The 13734-nt window shown below is 42.3% G+C and overlaps 1 protein-coding gene across 1 annotated transcript in view; it reads left to right on the top strand.

Annotated features, from left to right (window-relative positions):
* The window catches only part of Slc9a9 (solute carrier family 9 member A9), a 548379-nt gene that overhangs the window by 215355 nt on the left and 319290 nt on the right, over positions 1–13734 (top strand). The window lies entirely within an intron of this gene.

Below are 13734 nucleotides of genomic sequence, written 5' to 3'. Positions count from 1 at the left end.
TCTTCCAGACAAGGAGCTCCTATGTCACAACAAGAGCTGGGGACACACCAGCCAAACTGGTCTTCAATTCGGAGGTACATTTGAGCTGCCCTCCTCCTGGAGCCTAGCCCCACTTCCTGCTGAGCCTGAAATGTCTGAAGGACCACTCGATTATCTCCCATGGTCATTTTAATACATGGACATAAGCTTCTTTAACCTTCTTTGGGCTTCCATTTTCTAAGCTCATGATTGTCTCTTGTAAATCAAAGCAAGGTAGTATCTGAGAGAATGCCAAGTGCCCCTCCTGACACACAAAAGATTTGCATTACTGTGGAATGTGAATTGAGAGTTCTACCATCCTTCTTGGCAGTGGATAATTTCTAATGTCCTACCCATGGTTTATAGCTTTCTTACACTAATAAAAAGAAAAGCCAAGGTCCTCCTGGATGCTTATTGAGTACCATGAGGACAAAGACGTGATCCAATTACAGCACACCCAGAGAGCAATTTCTTCTCCTTTATTAGGTACTCAGTAATATGTACTATATTGTCTCTTGGAGGACCATGAAGTCAAGTGCCTGGAGTACGAGGGGAGCCTTGCATTGTCTGTTTCCTCTGGAATGGGAGCTGTCTCTGAATAGGTGTTGTGGCTCATTAGAAGAAAGACACAGAAGTGATTGTGTTAGAAGACAGCACAGGACCTGACCCGTGGTCTGAAGATGATGCATAGTGAGGATGGGAGGGGAAAGAGATCAGTAATGGACCCAGTATTCAAATAAAGAGGAGCCACTAGCCTTAACCCTCATAAATGATCTCTTCATCACTTGCTTTGGTCAGAACTCTCAGAAGACAAAGAAAAGGGCCAAGGTTCAAAATAGTGACCAAGTGCTCCTATCAGGCGGAAAGCTAACTAAAAACACAGAAATAGTGTGCACAGCCTAGAGAAGACATGAAAACTTGAGAAGATGAGAAGTGTGCTGTGTCTTGGATAGGAACACTCAATATTCAAAATGCAAATTTGCCTGCATGGTTCTCAGGTAGTTTCTGTAGCTATAACAGAGTACTTGTCCTGGTAAGCCTTAGTTTTCAGCTCGACGCAGCTTAGATGTGTTGGAGAGGGAAAGCTTCAATTGAAAAACTGACTAGATCAGACTGAGGTAATGTCTATGTGGGATTGTCTTATAATTGACATAGGAGAGCCCAGCCCATTGGGAGCAGCACCAAATATAGGCAGGTTGTCCTGGGCTTTAAAGAAAGAATGAATGAAAGAACAAAAGGAAGGAAGGAAGGAAGGAAGGAAGGAAGGAAGGAAGGAAGGAAGGAAGGAAGGAAGGAAGAAAGGAAGAAAGGAAGGAAAGAAGGAAGGAAGGAAGTTGTCAACTGTGAGGATCTTCATACTGCATCATCCCATGATAGAAGATGGAAGGCCAAGAAAGAGCCAAATTCACTTTTATAACAAGTGTGCTCATGACTAGTTTCCCACTCTTGGGATAATACCATTAGTCCACCCATGAAGGCGGAGATTTCCTGACTAACTCTTCGTTAGGATTCACCTCTTAACACTGTTTTATTGGTGATCAAGTTTTCAATATGTGGATCTTGGGGTCCTGTTCAAAACACAGCTTCCTTAGATTAATTTTAAAATGTAATATAATCTGCATGAAAATAATAAAGCCATGGTTCCTAGAATTGTATTGCATTATTTAAACTTCATAAGGAAGAATAAATGAATTACATTGTCTAGAAATTCTAAAAATTAAGAATGAAATAATACAATTCCTATAATTATTGGAACGGGATACCAGTATAGAAAATAAACCACTGTGGTCAAATGAACATCATGGAACATGCAGAAACGAGAGATTTATATCACTGGACATGTATGTACATGTGTTACAAGCATATAAGCAGTGCGAAAGTTATACCATGAAAGAGGAAAGATGTAAAATTGGGCATTTAGGTGGCCAATTATTTAAACAAAGAAAAGAAAGAACGTTAATTCTACCATCATACCTTGTATGTAAATAGGTTCCAGATAATTTGTTTTTTTTTTTTAATATTTTTGTATTTTGAGCACCTTCCTGCCTGCCAAAGTTTGTTCCCTCTGCCTTCCTCTCTATCTCTCCATAGACTCAAATTTGTGTTGACTAACTACCTTTGGGTATGGCACCTTCCCTGGAATGGGTATTCAGTATTCATACCATAAAAGAAAACTGCCTCTGACTTTCCCTGAAGATGACAAATGACAAAATCTTCTCAGTTAGTGATGGACTCCGTGTCCACCTCCCCAGCGATGGTGAGAGTTGTCTGGCCTCAGCTTTCCATGGGGCTTGTGCATGCTGTCATATTTGCTACAAGTTCACCTGTGCATCTGACCTGTTGTGTCCTGAAAACATGGTTTCTTGAAGTTATCCACCACCTCTGGCTCTTGCAAACCTCCTGCCTTCTCTTTCACGACTGTCTCTGAACCTTGAAGAGGAGAATATTAACTCTATTTAAACTTCTTTTAAGTTTTAGAAAGCTTCTACAATAATATGTTTCTATGTGGTTTTCTCAAAAGGTTATTCATCCCTCCCCATATAGGTTTCTGATAATTTTTATATTAAAAATATAGCATACCTTAAATGCTGTGATAGTGAACAGTACTGGTAGAATACTTTTTGGTTCTAAGATTGGATTATAAAATTTGAAAATCACAGTATTTTGAAGACTCAGTGAGGGCCTTTTATATACTAAAATTAAAATTAACTTAAAAAAATAATTCTATAGGATTTTGCATTGAATTTTCTTTTCAGTGGGTTAACAACTATCGCTTCCAAAAACTTTAACCACTCGCTATTGATGTTTGGAATATCTTTTTCCAGATTTTTCTATTTTAAGTCCTTTTTATAAATATAGGGAATATATCTCTGCTCCCTTTGGGTGAGATATTAATCACAGGATCCTAACCACAGCACAGCAAACACAAAGAGAAGTGATTGATCACGCTAAAAGTAGCTTACATGAGAGCATATTTTGTATCTTTTCAATATTTCCTGGAGTCAAGGAATCAAACAGAGACAAGAAAGCAGGCAGTATGTTATCGGGATACTCTTGTAATTGTCACCGCTGGTTCCAAATTGTTTGTCACATATTTCAGGGCCTGCTGTGCTACTTTTCCTCTTTTTCTACATTAGAAAAAAAAATCCATATTGGCCCAATTTGGACTTCCTCGTGTGCTTCAAGTTTCTAAGGGACTTCTTTAAGTAAGTTGTGTTTAAAGTAATTCCTTTTGTTTATGTTTAATATTCAAATCATAATCACAGGAGTCTCTTCTATAAGCAACCTAGAACATTTCTGTGCCAGGCTTCATAGAACTCACCCTGGGGGTGTATGAATCCGCATCTTGGTGCAAATCAGCAGGGGGTTTCCTGTGCCTGTCACTTCAAATTGACAGACTAGTTGCTGGTGAGGTCTGAATAGGGGATCTACCAGATGGAGGCTTGCTAAATACACACAGTTCTGCTGAAGAGCCTTGCCTAGCCTCAGGAAGCAGTTACTACCTGTGCCTCCAGTTAAGTTCACACCATCATAGGGGCACCCTAACCCCCAGGTGCCTCTTGCAAATGTAGGAGCATGAGGTACCCCTGAAGAGCAATGGCTTTGCTCATTCACATAAGATACTCCCCATAAAGGAGAGGCTGAGAACAAAAGACTGCAGGGTTTGGGTCTACTGTGTGGAGGGCAGTCTACTGAAATAGCTGGACTTGTACAAATCATGTAGGTTCAGGGTTGGAGACATTGAAACAAGCAGAAAATGCAAAGTTGTTACTTCTGTTCTATCAGAATCCTTCTCCCTTGTCTCCCTTCCCCTCACCTCTCCTCCCCTCTTCTCCTCTCCTCTCTAGCACCAGCGGCAATGCTATTTAAGCTCAGGACTGGGGTCACTATAAGGTCCTGTAACCGAGTCCACTTTCCCTGTCTACATTTTATACACCAAACATCAAGTATTGAGGGCTGACCCATACTATCACTTCAAAGAGTCCAGTTGCTCTGTGCTGACTTAGGGATCATCTTCCACCAAGATCCACTCGGAATTAGCCCAGGCCACATGTTCTCACTCAAGTTCCAGGGCTCCACAGCGCTTCTAGTCCATCTCACAAACAGGGTTTAACAGATGACGTCTTTGGAGACCATCTGGCTATTAAAAAAATGACCCAGTGGTAGTTTTCCCCATAAACAAGTATTTCATTCTGGAGTTTTATTTTCTGGCCTCCTCTGCCTTGTTACTGATTTCTGCAGTGCCGCAGAAAGGTTATATAATAGCAATACTGTGTTCTCTTTTTTGAACATTCACCACTCTGGGTATACAGAGAACTAAATGATTAAATGTTCAAAAACCTACATTATTTGAAAAAAAAAAAGCAACTTAACATTTACTGGTTGAAGATTCTGATAATTATTGTGTGATTATTGAGATAGTTTAAAACCTTTTTAAAGGATTGACTAAGGGCAGCACCTCACTTCCAAAGAATGCTCCTTGGTGACAACATGATTCCACCTCTTGTACCAGTGACAGAAGAGCACAGAGCTAGCCAACAGCAGAAAGGGTGTACTTGACTAAGAATCAACTCAAGTTTTGCAAATTAAGGGAAAGTGTCAAAAAATTACAAAAAAAAAAAAAAAACAAAAAACAACCAAGGCAGTTTAGTATTTTTCTTCTGCGATTTCTACCACTAAGCCCAAACAGTGTATGTGCTGTGGAAGAAAACTCCCAGTTCTGACAAACAAAAGGAGCTGCATGAGACCCCCGGATGTGCGACCCACTCAGAGATCCACAGGCCACACCGTGTGTGGCCTTCCACTGTGTACTCACACGGTACACTGACCTGACACAGAGACCCTGACTTACCACAGTGTCAAAGCATGGGAAGCCAGCCATCCTTTGTCAGGTGTAGTTGGATTTTTATTGTGGAGATTTTTTTGTCCTTGTTGTTAAATTTTTACTTCTATAAACAGGTAAAACAATGATTAGTGGAAATAGAAATTGATGCATAAGGGGAGAAAAGTCTTGAAAGAGGAAATATTCTGGAAATGGAAAAAAAATCTCTAAAAGAACAGAGAATGAAAGGGGACCCAAACTGCCTGTTCGTGAAAACAGCTCATTGTTTTGCAATCCATCCTGAGTCGTTTTATTTATTACATTTTTTATAAGCTAGTTGTTCTCTGTGACTGAGTCATTTTATTGGGTGATATTGCATTTTGAGGGAAGCAAGTATCTAGGTAGGGATCAAAGAAAGGCTCTCTGTGTGTGAGGTATTCTTGCCTGTAACATGGTTTATACTTGTCTTATGTTCCTTAAGCTCCTGTGCCCACTCAGAGGTCAGTGTACCCTAGATAGAAATGTCTATCAGCTACTAATCATGAACATAGAGTCAGCCCTAGCCTGAACTCCTTTATCTTCTGATCTTTCCTCCAGCTTTACTGAAAATGTCCCCCTTTGCTGCGGTCACTGTCTTCACCTGGATGCTTACTACCGTGTACACTTGTTTCCCAGACTCCTCTCTTCCTCTGTTACCTGAATCTCTCCTGTAGCACTGTTCTCTTTCCTCCTTTCAGATATGCCTGACTCTCCCTTCTAAACCAGTCTTTCTCCATGTCCGCATCATCATCTTTTTAGCAATTGGTGTATTTTTCTGGTGCTGCCCTTTCTCAGCAACACTAACGCCCATGCTCGGCCACTAGAGACTCTCTAGTCTCTCTGCTAGCCACCCCGCCCCCTCCCTTCCATCTCATTATCTCAGACAAACCTGCTTCTTCATGTATTTTATCCAACTGTCTCTTCTACGAATTTGACCGTCTCTAAATCTTCAAATCCTCCTTGATGCCCTCCCTTTGCAATTTATTATTCTAACTCCTCACTGACTTCCCTCTTTACCTGGATTTCCACAGACTCTCTTGTATGTTGTCTACCAGAACTTTTTTTCCTGAGAGCAAGAGAACCTTGATTTTGTGCTGAGCTCCTTTTCTCTCCTATTGTTCCTGTTTTCCACGCCCCACCCCATTCCATCTATTTTATGCAACATTTTCAAGGAGAGCATTGTTTAGTAGCTTTCTAGAAGTGATTGTACATGTTTGGGTTTTTTATATCTACTTATTTATATATGTATGTACACCCAGCATGTGGGACAGAGGATTTGTGGGAATTGGTTCTCTCTTTCCACCATATGGATTCCAGAGGTCAACCTCAGGCCATTAGACTTGGCAGCAAGCATCGTTACTCACTGAGCCTTCTCACCCAGTTCATTATTTTTTAATCATTTCATTATTTTAGGTGGCTTAGGAGTTCTATTGCCATGAAAAGACACCATAACCACATCAGTTCTTATAAAGGAAAGACATTTAATTGGGGTGGCTTACATTTTCAGAGGTTTAGTTCATTATTATCATGGTATAGCATGATGGCATACAGACAGACATGGTTCTGGAGAAGGAGCTGACCACAGACAACAGGAAGTGGTCTGAGTGCTGCACTGAGTGAAGCCTGAGCAAAGGAGACCTTCAAGCCCAAAGTCCTCCCCCAAATTGACACACTTCCTCTAACAAGGCCACACCTACTCCAACAAAGCCACACCTCCTGGTAATGCCTCTCCCTGAGAGCTTATGGGGGCCAATTACATTCAAAGTACCACAATAAGTATGGTGGTTATTATACCTGCATGTATGTCTGTGTACAACATGTGTGTGCCTAGCTCCCATGGAGGCTACAAGAGGACATTAGATTCCCTGGGACTGGAGTTATAGGTGATTATGAGCCACCATATGGGAGCAGATAATCAAACCCAGGTCCTATGGAAGAGCAGCCAGAGTTCTTAACCCCTGAGCCCTCTATTATTACATCCCTCCAGCCCTATATTATTACAATTTTTTGCAGTATGGGGATTTGAACCCAGGCCTCTCAAAAAGGCTAGGCAAGTGCTCTGCCACTGAGCTGTGTTCACTACCCCTCCCCATTATTTTTAAATAGTACATGGTGAATGTGACTGTGTCTTCCACTTGTGAATGGAAGATCCTTTGACTACAGAGCTAGGTTAGAAATAAGGTCACCTTGAAATTGTCCAGGCAAATTTCCTTGTCATCAGAGAGTGAGTGCTACATGCTTTCCACCCCTTGTCTGGTTAGCAGTAAAGTTGGTCCCTGTCTCCTGTTTGAAGGACCCAGGGAACCTGGCATGAGTGGAGAGTTCTTCTCCACTCTCTGAGCTTTGTATTTGGTGGGAGCTTTAATATAGGAACTCTCATCGCCCAGCCCCAGGAGTTTTCCCACGCTAGTCTCTGCCAGTTTCATCTTTCTTCTTCGCCTTAATAGGATCCACTTAATAAGAACATTGTGCCCGCCAGTGCAACCTCTTTGTCTCATCTTTTCTACTTCTTTGTCCCATACATCTACCTAAACATCTATTTATCCACTGAAGTACTTTAGAGGCAACTTCCTCAACACAGACGTTCCAAGTTTGAAATTTTTGTGTTTAGTTCTGTGCTTCTGAGACCTCTTGCTGTTCTCTGAATGTTTCTATCTCTACTCTCCTATTCCCATTTCATGAATGCAGTATCTCCTCTTGTCTGCGAAAATATTAGCACAAAAAATGATGTTGGTGCCTTAAGTAGTGTTTGTTCAGGTTATCCGCCAGCCCCAGCTTTTTGTTCTGTTATCTGTTTTCCTTTTACTTCTCCAGAGAGCCGAGGCTTAATTAACATCCATATTTAAGATAGAGGTGTAAGAAACCTAAAATGGTGGAGGAAGGGAGGAAATTCTAAGAGAACATTGCTTGTAAGCTAATTGGAAAACCTTTGTTTTTGGGTCTGCCTCCAGACAGCATCTGTGAGCTATTCTGTCTGCCCAGACAGTTCCTCCGATTGGAGCTGTATGTTGAGGGATACCGTTCTTGGAACTCTGGAGTAAAGGACCTGAGGTTCTCAGTAGAGACTTTGACTTCACCCCAATTATTTAGTTCTGTACCCCACTTCTTCCCCCGGGTCTGTTTTAGTCTACAACCCATTAGTTCAGTTTCTCAAGAGAGTAAATCCTCCGAAGTGTTGGGGATGAGAACAGATGAGAGCTGGCTGCTCAGAGGAGGAGTCTGGATACTTTCGATGAAAACAGGATGCTGAAGTATATCAGGAAAAGGGAAGAAAATTCTCAAAGTTCCGAGGTTGCCTACAAGCGGTCCTCCCAGGTTGAACGTCGGAGAGTTCGGTCCTGTGAAGGTATAGCCCAGGGCTTACAAAAGAGTGGGGCCAAAAAAAAAAAAAAAAAAACCATCAAAACCAATTCATGCTGTAATTTAAAATATAATGAAAGTGGCTCTTCTTGTATATGGGGAGGGGAGTGGGATGAGTCATATGGAGATTTCTTTACAACATTGCTTATAATAATAAAGAATTGAAATAAGCAAAATGTCCATCTAAGCAGAACTGGTTCATTAAATGTATTAACTGTATATGAGTGAAGTCAGCCTAGAAACTCATTTGGGAAAGCACCCAATATATAAATTAGATTAAAAAGCAATTTACATATTATATATATGTATGTGTGTATGTATATATGCATCTTACTCTTAAAAAGACTACATAGTTGCTAATTATACCCAAACTATGTTATAATTAAATATAGAGAACCATGAGACTATTTCCAGTGCTTACGTCGGGAAGGACTCAGGACAGGAGAGTGGGGAAGGACTGCTTTATTTTTACTTCATGCCTTCTGCTCTCCTTGTGCAAATATATGTCACGTACAGATAAGCTTGTGAAAAAACTTACTAACAACTTCGCTATCTTGTTGTCCAAACGCCAGACTGGGTGAATAGTTTAGAAATGTGATTTCAAAAACGTGGCTTCTGGGCTGGCTTACAGAGAGTGGCCACGAGCTGGGACTTCTTTAAGCTGCCTTCACTCTGCCATTCCATCACCAAGGATACTCCTTCGCATTCTTTGGGGTTTCTCGTTTGTTTGTTTCTGTTCTGTTTTTTAATTGTTTGTTAAAGGTTTTGAGGTCTTGCTTCCCAGCATCTTTACTCAGCATGCTGGGATTTCCTGGTGTTCTGTTCTCTTGGGTAGTGCGCCATGGGCACAGCCAGTCTGTACACTGTACACTGTAATGGTAAAGAGGCTAGTTCATCAGTTCTGCCTTCTTCCCTGGCACAGGAAATGAATCAGATATGGGGTGGCCACTGAGCACCTCCCATGAGACACAGTGAACCTGTGACAGCGAACCCTCTAGAAGTTTCTTTTGTTCTAGAGAAAAGAAACTTCAAATACTTCATCAAATAATTTTGGTATCTGTCACCCATATGGGGCTTAAAAACACAAAAACAAACAAACAAAATAGCACACTCTTATTCCGTGTTCCCTCCTCCCATCTCCTAAAACCCTTCTTCCCTGTATTGTCCCATCCTAATCAGGGTGGGTGCTTCTCAACCAGCTTTTCCCTTGTGTGCCTATGTCTGTATCCTGTGTCTGTGAATAATCTATTCACATTTCTCCATCTCCAGTCTGAGGGAGGGGCATCACCATGCTCTTACGTGTTTCTGTCAGACGGCACTAGCCACAAGGAGCAGAAAATCGTTTCCAGGACAGCAAATCAACAACAGCTTTCATTTTTTTCATAGCACTTAGGAGGCAGAGGCAGGAGGATATCAGTGAGTTCAAAGCCAGCCTTGTCTACCAAGCGAGTTCCAGGACTGTTACACAGAGAAACCCTGCCTCAAAAAACAAAACAGAACAAAACCAAGTCTAATTAGGAACAGGTTCCAGTGGCGGTTTCCAAGTTCACAGACGTCATCAAAGGTCATGATGGTGTTGTCTATCACCCTGGTGTCTCCTATCTATAAACAGGGTACTGAGGCTCAGAAGTTTCCTTTCCAGGGAGGTGAAAGGCAGAGGGGTGAGCAGCAGCCTTTTCATTATTGTTGAGTTTTGCATTTCATTGGGGTAGGGAGAGATGCTAGGATGCTTGCTGAGAAGGTGCTTCTCTTGAAGTGAGAGAAGACAAGACAATACTCAATGCTTCATTTGAATTGCCTAAGGTAGAGGAATTCACCAGGATGAAAAGAGGCAACTGATGGCTTATGTAACTAATCAAGTCATCTTACAATTTGTTTTCCATCTACTATTATGTTTTCTAAACTTATCTGCATTTTTTATTCTAGATATAAGTTATGTCGCTTGCTATATAAAATTCTTCCAGGACATAGTTATCCATTTTCATTTATTTGGACCATTTTCCATATTTTGTCCCTGTTAAGCAACAGTGTTATGTGAGCATCCTTGTATATCTCTTTGCAGTTGTGTGGGAATTTTCATACACATATAAATCAAAATATAACCCATTAATTATGTTTAACGTATTTTTAACATATTAAAATATAACACAAAACATATTTCATGTGCAAACCCTTTAAATGCAGACATGTATGTTTTAGGTGTGAATGTGTCCCTTCTGCCTTTGTGCTTTCATACATGAAGGGCTGTTTCTGTTCTTGTTTTCTCCTCGGGCTTCTGTGAGATGGAGTGTTCCTCGGCTCTCACTTTTTGATCACTGTTGTTTGTACAGCTGTATGGGGGGGCGGGGGGGTTCATTCTGTTTCTTCCCATTAGTTTTTGTTAGCCTCATATTTTAGCATACATAATTAACAGAGTCCTGACATCAGCGTCTCTAGCGGTCTGGACATATGATGTTTTCGTTATTTCACGCGTCCACCCTCGTGTTTCTCTGTGTGCTCCTGGCTGTCCTCGAATTCACTCTCTAGACCAGGCTGGTGTCAAATTCACAGAGATCCTCCTGTCTCCCAAGTGCGGGGATTAAAGGTATGCGCCACCACTGCCTGGCTCAGGTAGGTTTTTAAGGTATAGGTATAATTTGCATGTAAACATATTTAGTAGTACAGGAGGGAGTTCGACTTTGTTTTGACTCTGTGGATGTTAGAACCACCTCTACAGACTATCTGTAAATTATACATTCTCAGGACTCCAGTTAACCCTTACTGATGTGAGGTCACCAAAAATAAGAGGCCTTAAGGATGGTTTCTGTACAGCTCCTTTAACATGCGCCAGAGATGGTATCTGCCAGCATAGACCAAAGTGGAAGTTACCGATGTCCAGTCCACTGACCCCGCCATCCAGATCCCATCAGCCCACAGACTGCATAGCCAGGGACACGTTTAATATTTAATGTGCCATTCCAACGTTTTAAAAGGGAGAAAATTACACTCCATGCATTTAAAATTTCAGTTTCTCATAAAAAACAAACAGAATAATCCTGAGAAATCACTGCTGGGCAGTGTGGGCTTGGGCAGGTGTGAACAGCTTCAGGCAGCTGATAATTCAGACAGCTTGACCTCTGCATAAGACATACAGCTTACAGGCACCCGAATTTGCAATTTCTACTCTAAAGATTAAAAAAAAATTGCAGCATCCCAGCATATAAATCACCATTAAGACCCCATTAAATATGTAAGAGGTTGATTAATTGAGCAAGTATATGAGATGCGTCGTCCACACAGAGCAAGACTGCTGTGACCTCTGAGGACCTGGGGCTCTGGGAAGGAAACATGCCACACTAATCAGCTGCAGTTCAAATGTACACAGTGGACCAATTGAATGGGGATGAGCAGAAAAAGGAATTCCTTCTTCCTGTCTCTTTCCATAGTCGCTGGCTCTCATTAGACCAGTGGTTCTCAACCTTCCTAAGGCCGCGACCCCTTCATACAGTTCCTCATGTTGCAGTGACCCCCAACCATGACATTATTTTTGTTGTTACTTCCTAACTGTAATTCTGTTGTGGTTGTGAATGGTGATATAAATATGTGTGTTTTCCAATGGCCTTAGGGGATGGCGGTCCACAGGTTAAGAACCACTGCTATAGAAAGCAGTTTAGCCTCTCATGCCCTCAGTGGACTTCAGTCTATGGGGCCTGCACTGGACATTCCCATGGAGACCCCTGGGTAACAAGTAAGGATAGGCAAGAACAGGCCATGTTTCTAACTCTGCTAGATTCCTTCTCTGCACCTCTGCAGGAACTCAGCTACATCACAACCGAGAGGAAGTGGTGTAGACCCTCATGTATGTCCTCATCATCTTTGGCACGCAACCTGTAAGTTTGGCCAGAATTAAGATGAGAACTGATCTTTTATTGTGTTCCAGTCTCTTCCACATAGAGTGCTCCCACCTATTTAGAGGCAGCTTTTAAAGGTGCAGCTTGCATACATCCACACCCACCCCACTGCACCCCTACCTTCTCGCCACGCCCTTGAGGAGTCTTCTTCCTCGGCCCCAATGCCTGGGGCTCCCGAGCAGGACTGAAGCTGGTGGTCACACTGCCCCAGAGGTCTTCTCTCTCCAGCGCTCCCACCTGCCTTCCCTAAGGTGCAAAGAATCTGCTTGCCATCTGTCTTTGGGGTTGCTTCTCCACACAGCTTCTCATCAAGAGGGCTTGAGTTTCTTAAGAGCAAGTCCTACTTGCTTTATCCTTCTGTGTCACTGTTTCCAGAGCCCAGCATTCTGCCTGGCTATAACACACAGTCAGCAATTTCATAGGACCAAAATTCCCCCTTTTCTATGCTGGAGAAGACCTGAAGGGATCAGGGGGTTCTTGTCCACATATCTCACATGTTGCTGGTCCAGAGGGTCAACAGTTTCTTGACAAGGATGTATACATTTCTTCCCCAGAGACAACAGCGCAAGACAACTTGCAAGAAGATGCATGCGAAAGAGTAAGAAGGTAGCAAAGATGATTCTCCAGTGCACATGCGTTCTTGTAGGGGTGAAAACCAGGGCCTTGTACATACTAGACATGCGCTCTACCACTGAGCTCTACCCCACCCTGGGATGACTTTTCAAAGGATGACACATTACTTCTGTATCCTTCCATGGCTGCACAGACCAACCCTGGTACCAAGAGAAAGGAGACTGAAATGGAGTGTGGTCCGCGAGGATCAGGAACCACTGAGGATCATCTTGACCACGAGCTACAACACTAACCCAAAAGACTCCCCTAAAACACTAACCTGTGCTTTCAAGTACTGGATGGAGACCATGCAGAAGTGACTTGTTTAAGTAGGTGTCACCATACGTGCTGTTGATCTGTGCACGCTGTATACAGTTCCATTCCTGGGAGACAAGGGCACATGGTCAGAGCGTGTGAGGTGCCAGGCTTGGTCACACATGTCTTTCCATCCTCGCATTGATATAAGCCAATACTTTCCTCCCCAGAGCCCATATCTGTGGCACTTATAAGAACTTGAGATTGCAGGTATTTTTGCTTACATGATATGGAATGGAAATCTTGTCTTTTAATTTTTTCTGCTCCTGGGTGGCCATTCTCATCCGCAAGTCTTGGAAATGCCTTTTGACAAGCTCAGTTTTCAGTAGGATTGTCTCCTTCCCCCTTTCGTTCAAGTAAAGCAATACCTAATAATAAGTAATGCTAAAGCTTAAAAAAAAAAAAGACTTTCTAGAGGATAAAAAAAATCGCTAAAATTAACCAAATCTGTTTAAAGGCAGGGAGTATTTTCAGCAACTGACCTGGCACAGCTGGCCTTTCTCAATGGGGAGAGCAGCCTCTTAAGAGGCCGACTTTAATATTTCACATTGAATTCTGACGGGACCTGACCTGGTGCCCTTTGGTGTGAGCCTCTGCTGTGGCTTTGGTCAGGAGCCTGCATGGTAAAGAGGCTCCTTGCCCCAGGCCAAGCTACCTAGTGCTGGTCCTATTATATAT

This window comes from Alexandromys fortis, unplaced genomic scaffold, assembly GCF_014885135.2.
Source record: "Alexandromys fortis isolate MF-2015 unplaced genomic scaffold, M_Fortis_MF-2015_v1.1 scaffold_85, whole genome shotgun sequence".
In the NCBI taxonomy this organism is placed as follows: Eukaryota; Metazoa; Chordata; class Mammalia; order Rodentia; family Cricetidae; genus Alexandromys; species Alexandromys fortis.
The sequence above is the reverse complement of the archived record's forward strand: the minus strand, read 5'-3'. Positions and strand labels throughout refer to the sequence as shown.